The sequence below is a fragment of the Schistocerca piceifrons genome, chromosome 2 (genome assembly GCF_021461385.2).
Source record: "Schistocerca piceifrons isolate TAMUIC-IGC-003096 chromosome 2, iqSchPice1.1, whole genome shotgun sequence".
Taxonomy (NCBI): domain Eukaryota; kingdom Metazoa; phylum Arthropoda; class Insecta; order Orthoptera; family Acrididae; genus Schistocerca; species Schistocerca piceifrons.
The window spans coordinates 641697975-641719703 of record NC_060139.1 but is presented as its reverse complement, the minus strand read 5'-3'; the positions used below and the strand labels follow the sequence as shown (position 1 = coordinate 641719703).

At 45.3% G+C, this 21729-nt stretch overlaps 1 protein-coding gene across 2 annotated transcripts in view; it reads left to right on the top strand.

Moving 5' to 3' along the window:
* Positions 1-21729, top strand: part of LOC124777523 — a 202934-nt gene that overhangs the window by 107883 nt on the left and 73322 nt on the right. The gene's annotated exons all lie outside the window — the stretch shown is intronic.

The following is a 21729-nucleotide window of genomic DNA, read 5'->3' as shown; positions in this document are numbered from 1 at the left end:
AGTGTAGCCTCGACGGCGGCAATGCAGGCACTGACTCTGCATTCCAGTCCGGCGCACAGATGCCGAATACTGTCGTGGGTTACGTCATGCCACACCTGCTCGACCTGTTCACGTAATTCTGTAAGAGCTGCTGGTTAAAGAATCGCATGAGTCACTTCTCGCTTTAACATATACAACATGTATTCGATTGGAGACATGTCTAGGGATCGTGCTGGCCGGAGAAGTTTCTGAAAGTCTTTAAGAGCACGTTGAGTTTCACGGCCAGCGTGTAGGCGAGCATTATCGTAATGCAACAACACATCACCTTCCTGTTGCAATAGTGGCAAAGAAACGGCTCTAAAACATTTTGCATGTACTGAGCGTTGGTCAGCGTCCCCTACAGAAACATCAAAAGTGAACGAGAGTTGTAGCTTATGGTACCACAGACCGTTAGGCATGGGGTGGAACCAGTGTGGTTGGTTGATTGGTATAAAAGAGGGAGGAAGGGACCAAACTACGAGGTCATCTGTCCCTTGTTACTATTAAAACAACGCCGCAAGTGTGAGAATAAAATAGGTAAGACATATAACATAAAACGGAAAGAAAGGAAAAACCACAAGAACGAGGGAAATTCAACGAACACCAAAAGGAACGAAAGAGGACAAGGAAACAACAGAGAGACCCAAGAAACAATTAGAGAAGAGTAACACAAGAAAGCAGATGACTGTGGCTGGCTGACCACGAGCATAAAAAGGAGAAGCTCGCCACTCTGCAACACATTAAAACGTACACCCTAAAAGCACTAGGGTGAAGGACACAGAGCGACAAAGGACAATCGCGAAAACTCAGATCAAATTATAAAACCCACCCTCACAAATAAAACGAAAAACTGAAGCTGCTGTTGAAGCATTGTCGCCCAACACCGAAGTTAGGGTGCTGGGAAAGTTAAAAGTCCACCGAAGAGCAGCTAAAAGTGGGCAGTCCAGCAAGAGGTGGACGACTGTCATTTGGGAGCCACAGCGACACAGAAGTGAGTGCTCACGACGGAGTAGGTAACCATGCATTAGCCACGTATGGCCAATGCAGAGCCGGCAGAGAACAACTGCTAGAGGATCGCATGGAAGACTTCCACACAGTGGTAGTCTCCTTAATGATATGCAGTTTGTTGTGCGTACTGTTATGCCATTCCGTCTCCCAAAGCCAGAAAACCCTGCAGTGTAAGACAGAACGCAGGTCAGCTTCGGAGATGCCCATCTCCAGAAGCTGTTTCCGCGTCGCCTGTTGGGCCAGTCTGTCGGCAAGTTCGTCGCCTGGGATTCCGACGTGCCAATGGGATCCACACAAACACCACTGAACGTTGGGACTGTTCCAGAGCATAGATGGACTCCTGGATGGGTGCTACAAGAGGATGGCGACGGTAGCACTGGTCGATAGCTTGTAGGCTGCTCAATGAGTCAGTACACAGGAGAAATGACTCGCCAGGGCACGAGTGCATGTGCTCAATAGCACGAAAAAATGGCTCTGAGCACTATGGGACTTAACATCTGAGGTCATCAGTCCCCTAGAACTTAGAACTACTTAAACCTAACTAACCTAAGGACACCACACACATCCATGCCCGAGGCAGGATTCGAACCGGCGACCGTAGCAGTCGCGCGGTTCCGGACTGGAGCGCCTAGAACGGCTCGGCCACCGCGGACGGCCAAGAGCACAAGACATGGCTGCCAGCTCTGCAGTGAAAACACTGATGCCATCTGGCAAGAAGTGCTGTTCAATATGTCCGCCATGAACATACGCAAAGCCTACGTGACCATCAGCCATCGGATATGTCTTACATAACTATTTGCATCACTATAACTAATGTGGTCATCCAATGAAAAATTTTAAACTACTGATCATTTCATTTTGCCAAACATTACTGCCATATGTGAATTGTTATCACTAAAGCTTAGATGAGAGGCACAATATTTCCTATTATATTGACATTAATTCAAATCTGCTATATGGATATTTATTATTCATACACAGTGCCAGAATTCTGCTTCTAAAGCTTGACCTAAGTATAACCGTAATAGACTCTGATAGCTAATTGGATACATGAATTACTCATTACCCATGAGTTACACTTTCTGTTTTATCAGCATACCTCAGATCAACATGTATACCTACAAACAACTTGCAAACAGATATTGCTCATGTGCTAAATGACATACTTCAATCATCTCATACTCAATACACTTCGTTACACATAACTCCCACAATTTAACAGCAACTTCAACTGCAAATAAATATACATCTTCAAACTACATCAACCCTCCATATTTACTGCAATAACTACATAAAAATACTACTACAGGCTCCTTGGCCTCTCCGTTCATCATATGTCACATAATTTATTCGAACAACTATCTGTATTTGTTTCTTTATATGATCATCTACTTACAAGCTGATACATTACTTCATTCTCTTACAATTGCTTGACCTTTTTATGCCTCATAAAACAACTCTGTAAGATTACAGAAACTCTTGTTTGACCAATTAGCTTCCCACCACATTTTATAAACATTAAATTTCTGATCTGGTTCTCCTTTTATTACTTCTGGCACTATTAATTTTGTAATGTACTGACACTAAACTGATTTTTAACTTATTGATTCTTTGACATGTCACACTCCACATCAACAGTAACTACTTATCCTTATTTTAAGTCAACTATTAATCTGCTAGATGGTTCCTGACTGGATGACCACTACCAATCCTAACTACTACACACTAACTTTCTTAACCTAAGGATAGAGAAAGATGATAGAGGAGTGAAACTTGAAATAAGAAATAAAGTCTCACCCAGCTGGGAGTGTACCAGTCGCCACTTGGTATACCAGCAAAAAAGTTGCTTGCTCCCTACACCTAACTTTCTTCAATTCGTACCTTATAATCCCTTCGTCTATTTTCTCCCCTCTCAGAATTCCTGTCATTATCATCATCATCTCTCCCATGATTGTGGTGAAACTGTCGACCATTGGCATGGTTCCTATATCCATTACCCCCACCTCTACCTCTGCAATTTGGTGGGCCATTAAAATGACTTTGATGGTATTTATTTCCATCTTGGTTCTGATCACGCATCTGATTGTTTTCCTGTGCACGAATAGTTTCTAATTGCTCCAATACTTCCATTAAAGTATCTTTATCTTTAATCAGGCTTCCGGATAAGTTTTCTTGCATCCTGCGACTTAACCTCCTTTTAATTGCTGATATCATTATGTCGTCATTCAATGGCTGCTCCAATGTTTCATTCAACTCTCACAGATGCTCAGCAAATTCTCTCAAGCTACCTCTCCAGGTGTCAAGGGACTTGTGATGCAGTAAATCTTCAAGTGTTGCACATTGGTGACTTTTGGACCAGTATTTCTTTAAAAACTCTTCCTCAAATTGACTGTAGCTGGTAACTTCTTCTTTCTTCCTAACGCCCCAGGTGAAAGCTTCACCTTCTATTCTGTCTATTGCGAACTGAATTTTATCTGCATCTCGTTAAGTGTGCTGGGAAAACTCCTTGTAACCACATAGTAAATATCATTGGATGTAATGCCCCTTTGGGTTTATATTTTTGCCCCATGTCGGTCTGCGTATACCTATTATCAGCATTTACTAGTGTAATGAAGTTGCCGTCCCCTACTGTTAAGGTGGCACTATTTATCTTCCTATCAATCTCTTCAGTTTTAGTTTCTAGCTGTTGGACTCCCTCCTGCAGCTGTTTGATCTCACTTGTGACTACATGTTCCACAGCCTCCTCCAGTTTCACTTGCCTATTTCCCAATTTACCAATATTATCCTGGCACAGCTGCTGTACTTGTACCACGTCTTTAATCTGCTGGTGTTGTTGTGTTTCCATTTTCTGCAGTCTCCCTTCTAATTCAGTTTTGACACCCTTAACATCTCCCTCAGCTTTTCCAATTATCTCTGTCTTCAAATCGTTCATCTCTTCTCGGAGTTGATCTACCTTCACCTGTAGCTTGTCATCTCTCTCCTGAAGAGTTATTATCATCTGTTCCTGGAATTCCTGCAGTCCTTTCCTTAAATTTTCTTGGTATACTTGGGACATCTCTGCTATACTTTTTGCTATACTTTTCTTGATTTCTTTGTTTTCTTTCTTGATTTCGTCATTCCCCCCTTCTATTCGCTTGTTGATTTCTTGGAGCATCTCTCCCATATGCTTGTTGATTTCTTGGAGCACCTTAAGTATTACTGACTGCGATTCTCCATCCTCAAGACTCAGTTCCTTTCTAATTGGTTTTACTGGTGTCTCAGGATAACTGGTTGAATGACCCAATGGGCTGTCCATTGACATTCCACTACTACCAAACCCTGACTCATCCTTGTCATCCTGAACTATATCCATTTTTCTAACCACCTTCTCCATAACCTTTTCTTTCAATTCTGAATCCATTCTCAACTATTCACTATGTATAGACAAGAAAAAAATAATAATAACCTCCTAGTAACGCAAACACTCACTAATTAACTAATAACGAAATAATCCTTCAGTGTATGCAGTTAACCCAGACTGGCAAAATAGACCTCTCCGTTGAACACCATAAATTACAGAATCCTATCCACATCAAACATCAGTGACTGCATTTATACACAAAATCTCGAAGTAACATACACACAAGTTAGAAGACATATAAACATGTAGTTTACAATAAAAAATGCAAATGAGACACTATTCTGTGCTGTACAGCATGAAAACACGAGCATATTAGCATACCATGCTTCAGAGCAAATTCGCAAAGAAATGTTAACAAAATATTGTTTTTATTTTTTCTGCAATTGACAAATTTAATTTGAAGTTCCTTCTGCACTGTGAAGATAGTGCAATATTAATTAGTCTCGCGCCAGCAAATCGCCCTCACTCACCCCTCGACGCTCGTCGAAGTCACGATGTTTTGACGTTTGAAGTCGCGCTACTAGTCGTGTTGGCGTTGGCTCCTCCGGCGCGGCGGCTGTCGGGCGAAGCGTCGTTGTAGCTGGTGTGGTGCCGTGTGCACTCGCGCTGACGCAGTCTCGTAGTTCGGTGGTTGGCGACGGGATGGAGCTGCGGTCACGTATTTCGTTGATAGGCGGGTAGATGGCGCAGGCGTCGTATACTTCGGGGGGTACGCCACTAGATGTCGAACTCCGTGTAGTCGTTGTTTCTACTTCAGCCACTTGGCTCCGCTGTAGTCACTGTCAGTGTGGTACATCTCCGCTACCCAAAACCTTGCTGTCGCGGCGTGTGGAACTTCTTCACTGCTTTAGATGTTTTGGTTAGCCGCTCACAGAGTCTGGGTGACGTCATCCAACAATTTCGCCAGTCAACACTCGCAAATGCGGTAACAGTTTATGGGTCCACATCAAAATGAGCGATTTACACCGTTCAAAACACAATTTCGGATACAAAGTCACTTGAAAACAAGTTCCTGATACTTCCGCAACGGAATTTAGGCTGGTTCACTCGCGATTATGCACAAACGCGCCTTTTCTTAGAATATGAATTCTACAGCAATTCACGCAGGGTCTCGTGTCCATACTTCAATATATTGTTTATTAACACTGCTTTTGTCACTTGAACTCTTAAAAACAAATGGTTTACTGTTTCTCAGTCACTTTTGTACTTAATTGTCGCAATAATGTGCTTCTTTCCCGCGATTTCTAATTTCACCATAAATCCATTACATTATAATGTTTCTAGTTGGAATACTGTAATTTTAGTCACGGTAATGACAATACTGGATTGCTCTTGCACTAAAATTGTTCGATAATTGCAAATGTCATTCCACTGAAACGAAAAATTGAGGTTAATAAACCATTGTTCGTATCCGAAGATTGCAACTGTCCTTTTCACGGGAGCCAAGATGAAACACTCCCATTTAATTCCTTGATTGGGATTTTGTGTAATTTATCGAAGCCGCCAAACAGTTAATTATTATGATTATATGACCGTGTGCTTAATGGATGAAAGGCTATCGGTTTTTCTGTGTGGTTTCGGGGATTCTTCAACCGAGTGCGGCTGTTTTGCAACTGAATAGTGGAATGATTGAAAGTTTGTCTATTATTAAGGACCATAAAGGTTGCGATGTACAAACTGATATATATTTCCTACTAACACACAAATACTGATGCAGTTGCTACCTTTGCCTTACACGTCTAATTACAGTTATATCCTTTTATTGGTTGCTGATTTTCAGTACTTCGTCACACGCTATGCTGATGGTTAACATTCACATCAATCCTCACTGCAGTCCATGATTGTTGCTGGCCGACGCGGTTGATGCGAAACATGTAATTCGGCACTTGTCACTTTCTGTTTCATATCACTCGCGAATCGGAATTAGTGAGGGTCAACCCCACGACGATTAGGAGGACGTGCTCACTCGTCACACTCCGGTGAATTTTACCGTTTACAACTCACTCGACCACCATTCTTGCCCGTCTCTCCTGCACTACTTCTCACTCGACACTCTCCAGTACTACTCTGCACTCAACACTCGTCTCACTGCCTCCTGCAGTGCTCGACAATCTACTCCTGTCTACTATCGACCTTGGCGTCGGATACTAGCATCTATGCTTGTGGGATCACGGATCCCTTACAGTGTCAACCACATCAGAGCCCCGGAACACGTCAAGAATCACGGATCCCTTACAGTGTCAACCACGTCAGAGACCCGGAACACGTCAAGAATCGAGAGGAAGTGACAGCGGAGAGTGGCGGGGTTAACGGAGTCCTTAGGGCCATGCAAAAGGTCCAGACAAAGCTGCTGCTGGGGCGTACACCATGGGGCGTAAGTGAACGGACCGCAAGTCGAGGTGGTAAAGGGAAGGTCTCCAGTTCGGAGAGAAGGCATCGCAAGCGAACCGCAATCTTTAGCCCTGACCTGGGCGCCGATGCGGGAGATGGACTGCCGCGGGCGGGGGAAGGACACGGTAATTCGGATGCTCAGGAGAACTACGAATGTGTGCAGCGTAACTGGCGAGAATTTGTGCACGTCTGATTTGCAATGGAGGGACCCCAGCTTCCACCAGTACACTGGTCATCGGACTCGTCCTAAAAGCTCCTGTCGCTAGTCGAAACTCGCAGTGGTGCAAAGGGTGGAGTAAATGCAACGCTGATGGCGCTGCCGAACCATAAACTACACTCCCATAGTCAATTCTGGATTGGACAAGGACTGTAGAGTTGCAGCAGCGTAGAGCGATCTGCGCCCCGATTGGTGTTGCCCAGGCAATGGAGAGCATTGAGGTGCTGCCAGCACTTCCGCTTAAGCTGACGAAGGTGAGGAAGCCAAATCAATCGAGCGTCGAAAACCAGTCCTAAGAATCGATATGTCTCCACTACAGTGAATGGATTGTCATGAAGGTGAAGTTCTGGATCCGGATGAACGGTACGACGCCGACAGAAGTGCATGACACACGACTTTGCGGCTGAAAACTGGAAGCCGTGGGCTAGAGCCCATGACTGCGCCTTGTGGATGGCTCCCCGTAGGCGCTGCTCAGTGATGCCAGTACTGGAGCAGCAGTACGAAATGCAGAAATCGTCTGCATACAGAAATGGTGAGACTGAAGGCCCTTCAACTGCTGCAAGACCGTTAATGGCCACTAAAAAGAGATAGACACTCAATACAGAGTCCTGCGGCACTCCATTCTCCTGGATATGGGGGGAACTATGGGAGGCACCAACTTGGACAGGGAAAGCACGAAGCAACAGGGAGTTTTGGATAAAAATTGGGAGTGGGCCACGGAGACCCCACTCATACAACATCTCAAGGATATGATGTCGCCAGGTCGTGTCGTACGCTTTACATAAGTCAAAAAAGACAGCAACCAGGAGGCTACGGGATCCAGGACCCAACTCAATCGCTAACACACAATACGTTACAGCAGCTTACAAAGAACATTGGTGAGGCTAATGGGCCAATAGCTATCCACGTCCAGCGGATTCTTACCGGGTTAGAGCACCAGAATGATGGTGCTCTCACGCCACTGCGATGGAAAGACGCCATCGCAACAGATCCGGTTGAAGACGACAACAAGATGCCGCTTGTAGTCAGGCGAGAGATGTTAAATCATCTGACGATGGATCCAATCCAGCATAGGAGGTGGGTGGGGGCAACATGCAAGGGCGCTAAGGAGCTCCCACTCTGTAAATGGGGCATTATAGGGTTCACTGTGGAGTGGAGTGGACGAGAAAACCCTCCCTTCCATCTGCTGTTTGAGGATGCGAAAGGCTGGGGGATAATTCTGCGACGCAGAGGCGCGAGCACAGTGCTCAGCGAAGTGCTCGGCAATTGCGTTTGCGTCGGTAGACAACACGCCATTGATGTGAACATCAGGGACACCCATTGGGGTCTAGTAACCGAAAAGACGTCTGATCTTGGTCCAGACCTGGGAAGGTGACGTATGGCACACTATGGTCGAGACATACCTCTCCCAACACTCCTGTTTTCATTTTTTTATAAGCTAGCGAACGCGGGAATGGAGCCATTTAAAGGCTATAGGGTGCTCTAGGGAAGGGTGCCGCTTATGTCGCTGTAGAGCTCGCCGACGCTCTTTAATGGCCTCAGCGACTTCCGACGAACACCACGGGACTGTCTTTCGCCAGGGAACGAGGGATCGCATTTTTCGCCGCAGAAACGACCGTTGTGGTGGCCTGGTCAACCACAACATCGATGGCACCATGTGTGGGAGAGTCAACAGTGACTGCAGAGGTGAAGGCTTCCCAGTCTGCCTTGTCTAAAGCCCATCTGGGTAGGCGTCAATGGGCATGATGCCGGGGGAGTGACAGGAAGATGAAGATGGGGAGGTGGTCACTCCCACACAGGTCGTCATGTGCTCTGCAGTGGATAGATGGGAGGAGTCCTGGGCTGCAGATTGATAAATCAATGGTCAAGTAACTACCATTAGCCACACTGGAATCTGTGGTGGCCCCACTATTTAAGAGGCAGAGTAAGCATGGAACAGTAAGCATTGTACTACCCCACAAGGGGTTGGGCGTTAAAATCTCCCAGAAGTAGGAAAGGTTTATGGATTCTTGAAGTTTTTCCGGCGGACATAATGTTGCATCATCTTCCGGGCGTGCATTCGGGACAGCGACAATTCTTCTTGCGATATTTCGGCTGGAAACCTCCTGGCCATCTTCAAGGCGAGTCGGAGACTGAGTTCATAGCGTTTGCGCGTGCCTATTTATACGGAGAGTCACGTGATACAAATCTGCTGAGGATTGAAAGCGCATGCGTCAAAGATATCAAAGTCGCCACTACTGCGCTAGTCATAGATAAGATGTATGTAGCAAAGATAAACATATAAGCGCAGAGTGCAAACAAAATAGTGCTGCTGTGAATCCACCGTGCTTGTAAATAAAGAATTAATCTTTAAAAATGGTAACACCTGTCGGAAGCGAAGATGCAGAAATTCTTTCCGAACGAAGGTGTGAAATAAGCGGTTTCCAAGCATTGTCAAGATGAAATCCTTCGTCACGGTTTAGCAGGTTGTCGGCTAGTTGTATTTCAACAGCTTCCTTAACAACTGAGTCCCAGAAAGGTGAAGCAGTAGTTATAATCTTAACATCTTTATAATACATGGCATGGCCAGTAGAAATGCAATGTTCGGCAACTGCAGATTCATACTGTGGCCCCATGGAGAGGATAAACTGATAGAGTTTTTGGAACATCTCAATTCCATTCACGGAAACATCAAGTTCACTATGGAGCGAGAGAAGAACGGCTGTTTACCGTTTCTGGATGTGCTGGTTCGCCGGAAAGAAGATGGATCCCTAGGTCATTGCGTATACCGTAAGCCCACACACACAGACCTGTATTTGCAGGCGTCTAGCTGCCACCATCCGTCCCAAATTATGAGTGTTCTGAAAACTTTGGTCCACAGGGCTCATGTAGTGTCTGATGTTGACAGCCTGCAGGAAGAGCTTGTACACCTGGAGGCAGTTTTTAGGAGAAATGGCTATTCGCAACAGCAGATTAAGAAAGCCCTGCAAATAAAAACTGCATAAAAATCACAGGAAGAGGATGAGGAAGTGGAAAGGGAAGTGAAATCTACAGCCTTTCTCCCATACGTGGGTAATATTTCTTCTAAAATCGCTAGAATCTTGAAGAAACATAAAGTGGATGTGATATTCCGCCCACCAGCTAAGACTGCAGCCTTGTTAGGATCCGTTAAGGATGATCTCCTCTAGCGAAAGGCGGGAGTTTATGTAATCCCCTGTAAGTGTGGCAAACGTAACATAGGGCAAACCACGGGCACTGTACAGGAACGATGCGTCGAACACCAGCCGTACACACGTCATCTTCAATCCAACAAATCAGCAGTTGCCGAACATTGCATTTCTACTGGCCATGCCATGTGTTATAAAGATGTTAAGATTATAACTACTGCTTCATCTTTCTGGGACTCAGTTGTTAAGGAAGCTGTAGAAATACAACTAGCCGACAACCTGCTAAACCGTGACGAAGGATTTCATCTTGACAATGCTTGGAAACCGCTTATTTCACACCTTCGTTCGGAAAGAATTTCTGCATCTTCGCTTCCGACAGGTGTTACCATTTTTAAAGATTAATTCTTTATTTACAAGCACGGTGGATTCACAGCAGCACTATTTTGTTTGCACTCTGCGCTTATATGTTTATCTTTGCTATATACATCTTATCTATGACTAGCGCAGTAGTGGCGACTTTGATATCTTTGACGCATGCGCTTTCAATCCTCAGCAGATTTGTATCACGTGACTCTCCATATAAATAGGCACGCGCAAACGCTATGAACTCAGTCTCCGACTCGCCTTGAAGATGGCTGGGAGGTTTCCAGCCGAAATATCGCAAGAAGAATTGTCGCTGTCCCGAGTGCACGCCCGAAAGATGATGGAACAAGGTTTATGGAGTTAATCAATCAGGGCAGGCAGGAAGTTCAGGGGCACTGCACCATCTGGAGGAAGACATAAGTTGCAGACAGTTATGTTCTGCGTCGTCCTTATCCTGACGGGCACAGCTTCAAGAGGAGTTTGAAGGGGTACAGGTTCACTACACACCAAGTTCAAGACGTAGACGCAAGCGCTACCTAACACCCTATTATAATCGCTACGGTTCTTGTACTACCCCCTACAGTCGTGGAGGGCAGGGGTTCACATTGCTGGGAACCAGGTTTCCTGGAGGGTGTTGCAGAAAGCAGGTGTAAAGTATAACAATTGCCATAGCTCAGCCAGGTGGTGGAAAATACCGCCGCAATTCCACTGGAGGATGACGTCATTATTAGGCTGGGAAGGCATGAAGCGCTCAAGGAGGCAGGCTACACCTCAGGGTCAGCTGCTGCCATCGATTCAGTAACTGTGCAATCGACATCCATTGTCACTGAGGGTCCGGCGAGAACTAGGTCCTCACCAGACGCCAGAATCTCCTCCACATCCTCAGATGCAGAGCTTATAGGTAGTAGTGGTATGAGTGCCACCGCAATGTCTGGATTCTAGAGTGCCTTCTTCTTTTTTGGTTTCTCTCACTGTTCCTTCGATGTTTCTGACTGGGAGGGCTCCACTGGGTCAGTCTCAGGGACTGAGGAGGACTGTGAAGCCCTACAACTAGTTACCTGTGGTTGCTTCAGCCACTGGTGGGTATCCGCTTTTCTACTGGACGGAAACTGGGAAGGGTGTGACCCAAGGGACCCCTTCCTGGCGAGAGGAGCCAAAGAAGACTTACACTTCTCTGGCTGAGACATGGGGATAGATGTCCCTGATGGCTGGGGGGGGGGGGGGAATATTGGTCCCAAGGTAGGTGGTGCAGGAGCAACAGAAGGGGATGTGCCCCCCACCATCAGGGGGGCAGGTGGAGTCTGACGGCTCTGAGACCCAACTGTACATGGCAGAACGGGAGATGGTAGAACCGTTGTCGTAGCAGTGGCATAGGTTGCTGTCATGCACACAGGATGGAGCCTCTCATATTTACGGTTAGCCTCAGTGTAGGTCAGGTGATCCAGGGTCTTGTATTCCATTATCTTCCTTTCTCTCTGAAGAATCCTACAGTCCTTGGCACAGATGGGAGGCGGGGCACATGGAGTATTGGGATGGGAAGGACGCCCACAATCCTGACAGGTGGTGCTGGATGTACAGCAGGAAGACATATGACCAAATTACCAGCACTTTAAGTACCGCATCTGGGGAGGGACATATGTCTTGACATCACAGCAGTAGACCATCACCTTTACCTTCTTGGGTAATGTGTCATCCTCAAAGGCTAAGATGAAGGCACCGGTGGCAACCTGATTGTCCCTCGGACCCCGATTGATGCGCCAGACGAAGTGAACACCTCGCCACTCTAAACTGGCGCGCCGATGGTCATCAGACTATAAAAGAAGGTCCCTATGGAATATAATACCCTGGACGATATTGAAGCTCTTATGGGGCATGACGGAAAGAGAAACATCCCTCAATTTGTCACAGGCGAGTAATGCCCTTGACTGGGCAGAGGATGCTGTTTTTATTAAGACCGACCCAGAGTGCATTTTGGACAAGCCCTCCACCTCCTAAAACTTGTCCTCTAAATGCTCCACAAAAAACTGAGGCTTCATTGACATGAATAGTTCGCCATCAACTCTCGTATAGACGAGGTACCAGGGTGAATAAGCTTCGCTGCCATCCTTAACCATGTGTTCCTCCCATGGTGTGGCCAGGGAGGGAAACGATTTGGGGTCATACTTTTGCACATTGAATTGAGCCCTGTAACGCTTAGAGACTGCTGGTGGGTTGCCACCAGCAAGAGACGACATACCACGCTTCATTGCGGTTCATCCTCCCCGATGCCACGCACTCTGACCAAGGGCCCTCCCCACAGGCGCCACCCAGCCTCAGCAAGGGCCACCAGGCAGGATGACCATTTCCAGGAGTCCTGATGCCCCAGGTAGATATGCATCTACTCCTTGGCATACATTGGGAGTTAACGGCGCAGGCATCAGCAGGTCGATCCCTGTGTTGTCAGGGGCTACAATTAACAGGGTACATGGCGACCCCACCACAACAGACTGGCTGCCATGCTGGATATCGGGTGCAAAGACGTCCATGGTCATCGTCGGCGCAGAAAGCGGCACTGCATAGTGCATGGTGGAAAACGCAACCAGGAAGGTGTCCTCACACAAAAGACGGAGAATGAGCGGGACTGCAATGCAAAGACGAGAAAGTGGGTGAAAGACCTCAATGCACGATGGACACGATGCACCATGTAACGCGCCCATCTCCAATTGGCTCGCTCTTCAGAAAAATCTTGAAGAATGGAGATCAAACCCTACAGGGGACCAACACATAAAGGCCGAAACCTGTGAGACTCCTTTTAGTCGCCTCTTACAACAGGCAGGAATACCTCGAGCCTATTCTTACCCCAGACCCGCAGGGGGGGGGGGGGGGGGGGGGGGGGAACCACTGTGTCTTGGACGATTGCACTCTACGAGACAGCCTCACCAGGTCTACGTGCTACAAGCAGACGACCATCACTTGCGTTTAGGCAGTATTCGCATTCATCGTTGAAGACCACGGCGGGCCGTTCCATCTCGTAAGTGATCCTCTGATAGCACAAGTCGAGTCGTGCGCGTCGATGTTGTGGCGTTTTGGAAGACGATCTAGATGTGTGCGTGCTCCTACTCCCACTGCTAATAACTGGTTCGCAAAAGTTCTTTTCGACATGTCTGGGCTCACAAACCGTCTCATCTGTGCTGTGGCATCTGTACGATCTGCCACGGCTGCCATTAGGACGATCCTGGCGGTTGTCTGTGTTGCCTCGACGCCCAGAGCCATCCCGCCACTCGTAAGGTCACACTTTGACCCCCTTCAAACTCGCTATAAACGTGGCTATAGGAAGCATGAGTGCGTGTCCGTGGCATGGTTTTCTGCTCGCTTCACGCGTTTGCACCACACTGAGCGTTCTGGCTATGAGCTCCCCATATTAAATAGATGATGCTTTGGTAGCTATGCCACTACACTACCTGTTGGCGGACAACTTTGAAACCATTATCAATGCTTCTACTGTCCTACAAATGACATGTGCCGTTATTGGATTTAAACTGCCGTCGTCTTTCCAGGTGTACTACATTTTTTCCGCCAGAGTAGTTTAGTTGATGATCAGTTAAATTTTATGTCTTTGAAAATGATGGAGCACAGCGATCAGTCGTCCTTTCCTTTCAGGATCTAGATTTCGGCGAATGCCTAGCCATTATCAATGCAATATTTCAGAAATATCAATGGATGTCTAGTGCGTCAGTCCCCTGTTATTTTGGCTTCTGTCACAATTCGTTCAAGACTACAGGACAGTACAGTAGTCTTGTGCGAACTGTCGCACAAGCCCAAACAACAGGGTACTAACATATTAGGACTTGCATTGATACTCTGGAACACAGCACTGATAATGACTAGACATTAGGTGAAATCTAGATTTGCTTAATAAAACCTGAAAGGAAAGGACGAATAATGGCTGCGCTCCATCATTTGGAAGTCATATCACAGTCATTGTGTGCATCAACATTCCTTACAGAAGGTAACTTGATAAACTGTATGTGTTAATGGATAGTAAAAGCTCTAAGAATAACTCGTTCTCCAAAGGCAACTGTGTGGCAACTCCTGCGCTACAGTTTGTTTCTTTTGTTTATTTAGCGTCTACAATAATACACGATATTATTACACAGCTATAAAACAATATTAACAATGAAGAATAGATAAAACATAGATTAACAATATTGTGCTTGTGTCTTATCACTTGTCTCCCAGTCATTTTGCTATGATTACGATGATGATGATGCAGATGTTTGGTTTGTGGGGTGCTCAACTGCGCGATCATCAGCGCCTGTACACTTTCCCAATCTGAACAGAGTCCAATCCCGCCACTTTTCATGAATGATGATGGAATGATGACGACAACATAAACACCCAATCTCCGGGCAGAGAAAATCAACAATCCGGCCGAGAATCGAAACCGGGACCCGTGATCCATAGCATAGGACAACTTTTTTTTTTTTTTTTTTTTTTTTTTTTTTTTTTTTTTTTTTTTTTTTTTTTTTTTGCTAGTACCCATGTTCCAAAATTTTTGTTGTTGCAGGGTTGCCTTCCTCTGTTATTTCCATCAACTGCCATCACTAAAAGCACATACTGATTCTGATAATACTGTGTTCTGAGACCGTTACATTTGATGTAAAGAAATAGTGGACTTCCCTCTGTGCAGATATTGATCGTGAAAGGGAGGACTTGACATTCATGCTAAATATTATATTTATTTTCGTTGTGTATAAGTGTTAGCGTGCTCGGAAGTTATATTTTAGTTTTCTGGCACCAACTTATTGCTAGATCTAACTAAAGAATTTGTCTGGCCTAACCTGAAAGACCCCCCCATGTACCATGGACCTTGCCGTTGGTGGGGAGGCTTGCGTGCCTCAGCGATACAGATAGCCATACCGTAGGTGCAACCACAACGGAGGGGTATCTGTTGAGAGGCCAGACAAACGTGTGGTTCCTGAAGAGGGGCAGCAGCCTTTTCAGTAGTTGCAAGGGCAACAGTCTGGATGATTGACTGATCTGGCCTTGTAACAATAACCAAAACGGCCTTGCTGTGCTGGTACTGCGAACGGCTGAAAGCAAGGGGAAACTACAGCCGTAATTTTTCCCGAGGGCATGCAGCTTTACTGTATGATTACATGATGATGGCGTCCTCTTGGGTAAAATATTCCGGAGGTAAAATAGTCCCCCATTCGGATCTCCGGGCGGGGACTACTCAAGAGGATGTCGTTATCAGGAGAAAGAAAACTGGCATTCTACGGATCGGAGCGTGGAATGTCAGATCCCTTAATCGGGCAGGTAGGTTAGAAAATTTAAAAAGGGAAATGGATAGGTTGAAGTTAGATATAGTGGGAATTAGTGAAGTTCGGTGGCAGGAGGAACAAGACTTCTGGTCAGGTGATTACAGGGTTATAAACACAAAATCAAATAGGGGTAATGCAGGAGTAGGTTTAATAATGAATAGGAAAATAGGAATGTGGGTAAGCTACTACAAACAGCATAGTGAACGCATTATTGTGGCCAAGATAGATACGAAGCTCACACCTACTACAGTAGTACAAGTTTATATGCCAACTAGCTCTGCAGATGACGAAGAAATTGAAGAAATGTATGATGAAATAAAAGAAATTATTCAGATTGTGAAGGGAGACGAAAACTTAATAGTCATGGGTGACTGGAATTCGAGTGTAGGAAAAGGGAGAGAAGGAAACATAGTAGGTGAATATGGATTGGGGGACAGAAATGAAAGAGGAAGCCGCCTGGTGGAATTTTGCACAGAGCACAACATAATCATAGCTAACACTTGGTTTAAGAATCATGAAAGAAGGTTGTATACATGGAAGAACCCTGGAGATACTAAAAGGTATCAGATAGGTTTTGTCACTTCTGTGTGATGTGGACTCGGACCACAATCTATTGGTTATGACCTGTAGATTAAAACTGAAGAAACTGCAAAAAGGTGGGAATTTAAGGAGATGGGACCTGGATAAACTGAAAGAACCAGAGATTGTACAGAGATTCAGGGAGAGCATAAGGGAGCTATTGACAGGAATGGGGGACATAAATACAGTAGAAGAAGAATGGGTAGCTTTGAGGGATGAAGTAGTGAAGGCAGCAGAGGATCAAGTAGGTAAAAAGACGAGGGCTAGTAGAAATCCTTGGGTAACAGAAGAAATATTGAATTTAATTGATGAAAGGAGAAAATATAAAAATGCAGTAAGTGAAACAGGCAAAAAGGAATACAAACGTCTCAAAAATGAGATCGACAGGAAGTGCAAAATGGCTAAGCAGGGATGGCTAGAGGACAAATGTAAGGATGTAGAGGCCTATCTCACTAGGGGTAAGATAGATACCGCCTACAGGAAAATTAAAGAGACCTTTGGAGATAAGAGAACGACTTGTCTGAATATCAAGAGCTCAGATGGAAACCCAGTTCTAAGCAAAGAAGGGAAAGCAGAAAGGTGGAAGGAGTATATAGAGGATCTATACAAGGGCGATGTACTGGAGGACAATATTATGGAAATGGAAGAGGATGTAGATGAAGATGAAATGGGAGATACGATACTGCGTGAAGAGTTTGACAGAGCACTGAAAGACCTGAGTCGAAACAAGGCCCCCGGAGTAGGCAATATTCCATTGGAACTACTGACGGCCGTGGGAGAGCCAGTCCTGACAAAACTCTACCATCTGGTGAGCAAGATGTATGAAACAGGCGAAATACCCTCAGACTTCAAGAAGAATATAATAATTCCAATCCCAAAGAAAGCAGGTGTTGACAGATGTGAAAATTACCGAACTATCACCTTAATAAGTCACAGCGGCAAAATACTAACACGAATTCTTTACAGACGAATGGAAAAACTAGTAGAAGCCAACCTTGGGGAAGATCAGTTTGGATTCCGTAGAAACACTGGAACACGTGAGGCAATACTGACCTTACGACTTATCTTAGAAGAAAGATTAAGGAAAGGCAAACCTACGTTTCTAGCATTTGTAGACTTAGAGAAAGCTTTTGACAATGTTGACTGTAATACTCTCTTTCAAATTCTAAAGGTGGCAGGGGTAAAATACAGGGAGCGAAATGCTATTTACAATTTGTACAGAAACCAGATGGCAGTTATAAGAGTCGAGGGACATGAAAGGGAAGCAGTGGTTGGGAAGGGAGTAAGACAGGGTTGTAGCCTCTCCCCGATGTTGTTCAATCTGTATATTGAGCAAGCAGTAAAGGAAACAAAAGAAAAATTCGGAGTAGGTATTAAAATTCAGGGAGAAGAAATAAAAACTTTGAGGTTCGCCGATGACATTGTAATTCTGTCAGAGACAGCAAAGGACTTGGAAGAGCAGTTGAATGGAATGGACAGTGTCTTGAAAGGAGGATATAAGATGAACATCAACAAAAGCAAAACAAGGATAATGGAATGTAGTCTAATTAAGTCGGGTGATGCTGAGGGAATTAGATTAGGAAATGAGGCACTTAAAGTAGTAAAGGAGTTTTGCTATTTGGGGAGCAAAATAACTGATGATGGTCGAAGTAGAGAGGATATAAAATGTAGACTGGCAATGGCAAGGAAAGCGTTTCTGAAGAAGAGAAATTTGTTAACATCCAGTATTGATTTAAGTGTCAGGAAGTCATTTCTGAAAGTATTCGTATGGAGTGTAGCCATGTATGGAAGTGAAACATGGACGATAAATAGTTTGGACAAGAAGAGAATAGAAGCTTTCGAAATGTGGTGCTACAGAAGAATGCTGAAGATTAGATGGGTAGATCACATAACTAATGAGGAAGTATTGAATAGGATTGGGGAGAAGAGAAGTTTGTGGCACAACTTGACCAGAAGAAGGGATCGGTTGGTAGGACATGTTCTGAGGCATCAAGGGATCACCAATTTAGTATTGGAGGGCAGCGTGGAGGGTAAAAATCGTAGAGGGAGACCAAGAGATGAATACACTAAGCAGATTCAGAAGGATGTAGGTTGCAGTAGGTACTGGGAGATGAAAAAGCTTGCACAGGATAGAGTAGCATGGAGAGCTGCATCAAACCAGTCTCAGGACTGAAGACCACAACAACAACAACAACAACAACCTGAAAGAGAATAAATAACTTCTTTAAAAAGAAATAAACTAACGTGATTCTGACTAGGAAGTTTTTGAAGAATTCTACAGAGAGGACAAAATGTATTACTTTCTGTATTTAACGTACTAGTTAAGAACCTGACATTGCCCAGATAAGTATTTATTCCAGTCTTCTATTAGTTCATCCCCTCCTTGGTCGTCCCTCTCTCCATCTCCTCCTCCCCCTCTGTGTCGACCTCCTCCTCCCGTCTCTCTCCACCTTGTCCACCACCAATCCCTGTCCATATCCTCCTGCTCCTCTCCCTACCCATCTGCAACTCACCCTGTCGTTGGCCATCTCCTCCTCTCCCCACTCTCTGTCCACATTCTTTTCTTCTGTCTCGGTGCCATCTCCTCTTTTCTTTCTCTGTCCATCTCTTCTTCCCCTCTCTTTCTGTCCATCCCTTTCTCCCCACTTTCTCTGTCCACCTCTTTCTGTTTCCTTTGTCTGTCCATGTCCTCCCTTCTCTCTCTCCATCTACTCCCCTTTCTGTCCACTTCCTCTACCCCCTCTCTGTCCATTTCTGAACCCCCCCCCTCCCACTAACTGTCCATCTCATCCTGCCCCTCTCTCTGTCCATTTGCTGCTCCCCTCTCTTTGCCCATCACCTCCTTCCTCCTCTCTATCTGTTCGTCCCCCCCTCCCCCCTATTCGCTTTCCATGATACCACCCCTGCGCCAACAAGAGGTTGCTGGTTCTTACCCCCACAGAACTTCTTTCCGCGCCAATAAGAGGTTGCTGGTTCTTACCCCCACAGAACTTCTTTCTAGATAGTATCTAACAGGTGTACCAAGTTCGGCTAAAATCGACCCATATGTTTAGCAGAATCTTTTTACCTGTGGCTTTACCGAATATGAAAATCATATACATTTCACGTATACTTAACATATTGCACACGTATTCGTACAGGTAGTTCACATAAACTGATCAGCGAGAACACAATGACTACCTTTTGCACGGATAAAAGCGGTGACGCGTCGTGACATGAAAGCAAGGCCTTGGTAGGTCGCTGAAGGGATTTGCTACTGTACACAAAAGCCCCTAATTCCCGTAAATTTCGGGGAGGAGCCAATGAGATCAGACGGCACGTTCAATCGCATCCCAGAGGTGATCGATAGGGTTCAGTTTTGGCGAGCTGGGGAGAGAGGCGAGACACCACATCAACTGAAACTCACCACTGTGTTCCTCGAACCACTCCGTCACACACCTGGCCTTGTGACATGGCGCATTTATTTTCTTGTTCCTTTCCTCTCCGATTCTGCTCAGAACCTCCCCATTCCTCACCTTATAGTCCATCTAATTGTTGAGTCAGTTCATTCTTTTGTATAAAGTGTTAATGATTTCTCTTTGAAGTGTTAGTGCAGTGAAAGAAATAAGTGGTGTCTCAGTGCAAAAACCTTCATTATGAATTTTTATCTGGCAGTAAATCAAACTTTCTCCGGGTTAGCTGCATACATTAAAGTGTCATCGTTAAATATTTATTATGAAAGTAGAATGCCAACTGTAATAAAGAGAGAAAGTGATATTTGGAGTCAAAGATATTGCGTCACGTACTGTGTGTTAAACTGTGCAGTGTACAGAGCGAAGAGTTGTACTTAGCAGATTGAAATTGAACTCAGAATGGTTTCTAACATTAACAGTTGACAAACGTATCGTGAGTCATCAGACCATGCAACGCTCTGTCAATGCACCAACATTCAGTGCCGACGGTCACGTGCCCATTTCAGCTGTAGTTGCCGATGTCATGGTGTGGTGGTACATGCATGGGTCGCCGGCTGCGAAGGCCCATTGTTAGGAGTGTTCGGTGGACTGTGTGTTCAGACACAAATGTACTCTACCCAGCGCTAAAGCCTGATGTCAGATCCGCCATAGACAGCTGCCTGTCCTGCTTTACCAGTGTGCCCGGTCTACGACGTCCATCATTTTTAGAGAGGGGTGGCCACCAAATCCCACGACGTCTGAATGTTGTTTACCTTGATTTCACTACGATTGAAGACACTGACGATAACGTTCCTCGAACAACCGACAAGTCGGGCAGTTTCCGAAATGCTTGTAGCGACCCTCCGGGCCATCACAATCTACCATCGGCCATACTCAGACAGATAGTGCACCTTCCCCTTTCTACACACGCTCAGCACGCTCACTGATATTACGTACACCGTGCGTGTGTCTGACTAGCAGCCATTCCTTACCAGGTGACGCTGGTACCGCCTGGACGGGTTTATACCGATAGTAGGGCGGTGGTAATAAGGTTCTAGTTGATCAGCGTATATCTCTAGTGAATTCGCCCTGCAGTTTTGTTTTCATGGAAGTTAATATATCTGACGGCATATCTCCTGAAGTATGTGTTGTAGAACGATTTAATTTTGCATTTGCATCTAGTGGTATATGTGGATATTGTATGGTAAATGTGTTGAGAATAGAGTTAGTAGTAACAAAGTAAAAATCTAAATCGTTGTGCATGATGCCGTCAGTATTTCACACATCCCCGTGTACGTGGCGTCATATCTCCTGAACTATGTATCGTCCAGTGATATATTTTTGCAAGTACATTCAGCGGTATGTGTTGATACTGTCTGCCAGATGTACTGCAAATAGAGTAAGTAGTAATTGTGGGGGGATTATCAGCGAAAGAAAGGCTCGTAAGGATTTGATATTACGTGTACGTTCCTTGCAAGTTACTACGAGCTCTCACTCTCAGATACTGTTTGATACTATTCAGGCTATTTACGGGTTGTAAGCTACGCGCCTTTTTCACTCCCACATCTACCCCTTTACCCACACAAATAGTAATATGTCTACCAAGTTTGGTTGAAATCGGTTCAGGTGTTTAGGAGGAGATGGGGGCTATATATACATACACTGAAGTGACAAAACTCAATGGAACAGGGATATGCACATATACAAAAGGTAAGTAACGCGCCCACAAAATATAAAAGGGCAGTACATTGGCGGAGCTATCATTTGTATACAGGTGATTCATGTGAAAAGGTTTCCGACGGGAGTTAACAGACTTTGGACGCGGAATGGTAGATGTAGCCAGACGCATGGATCATTCCATTACGAAAATCGT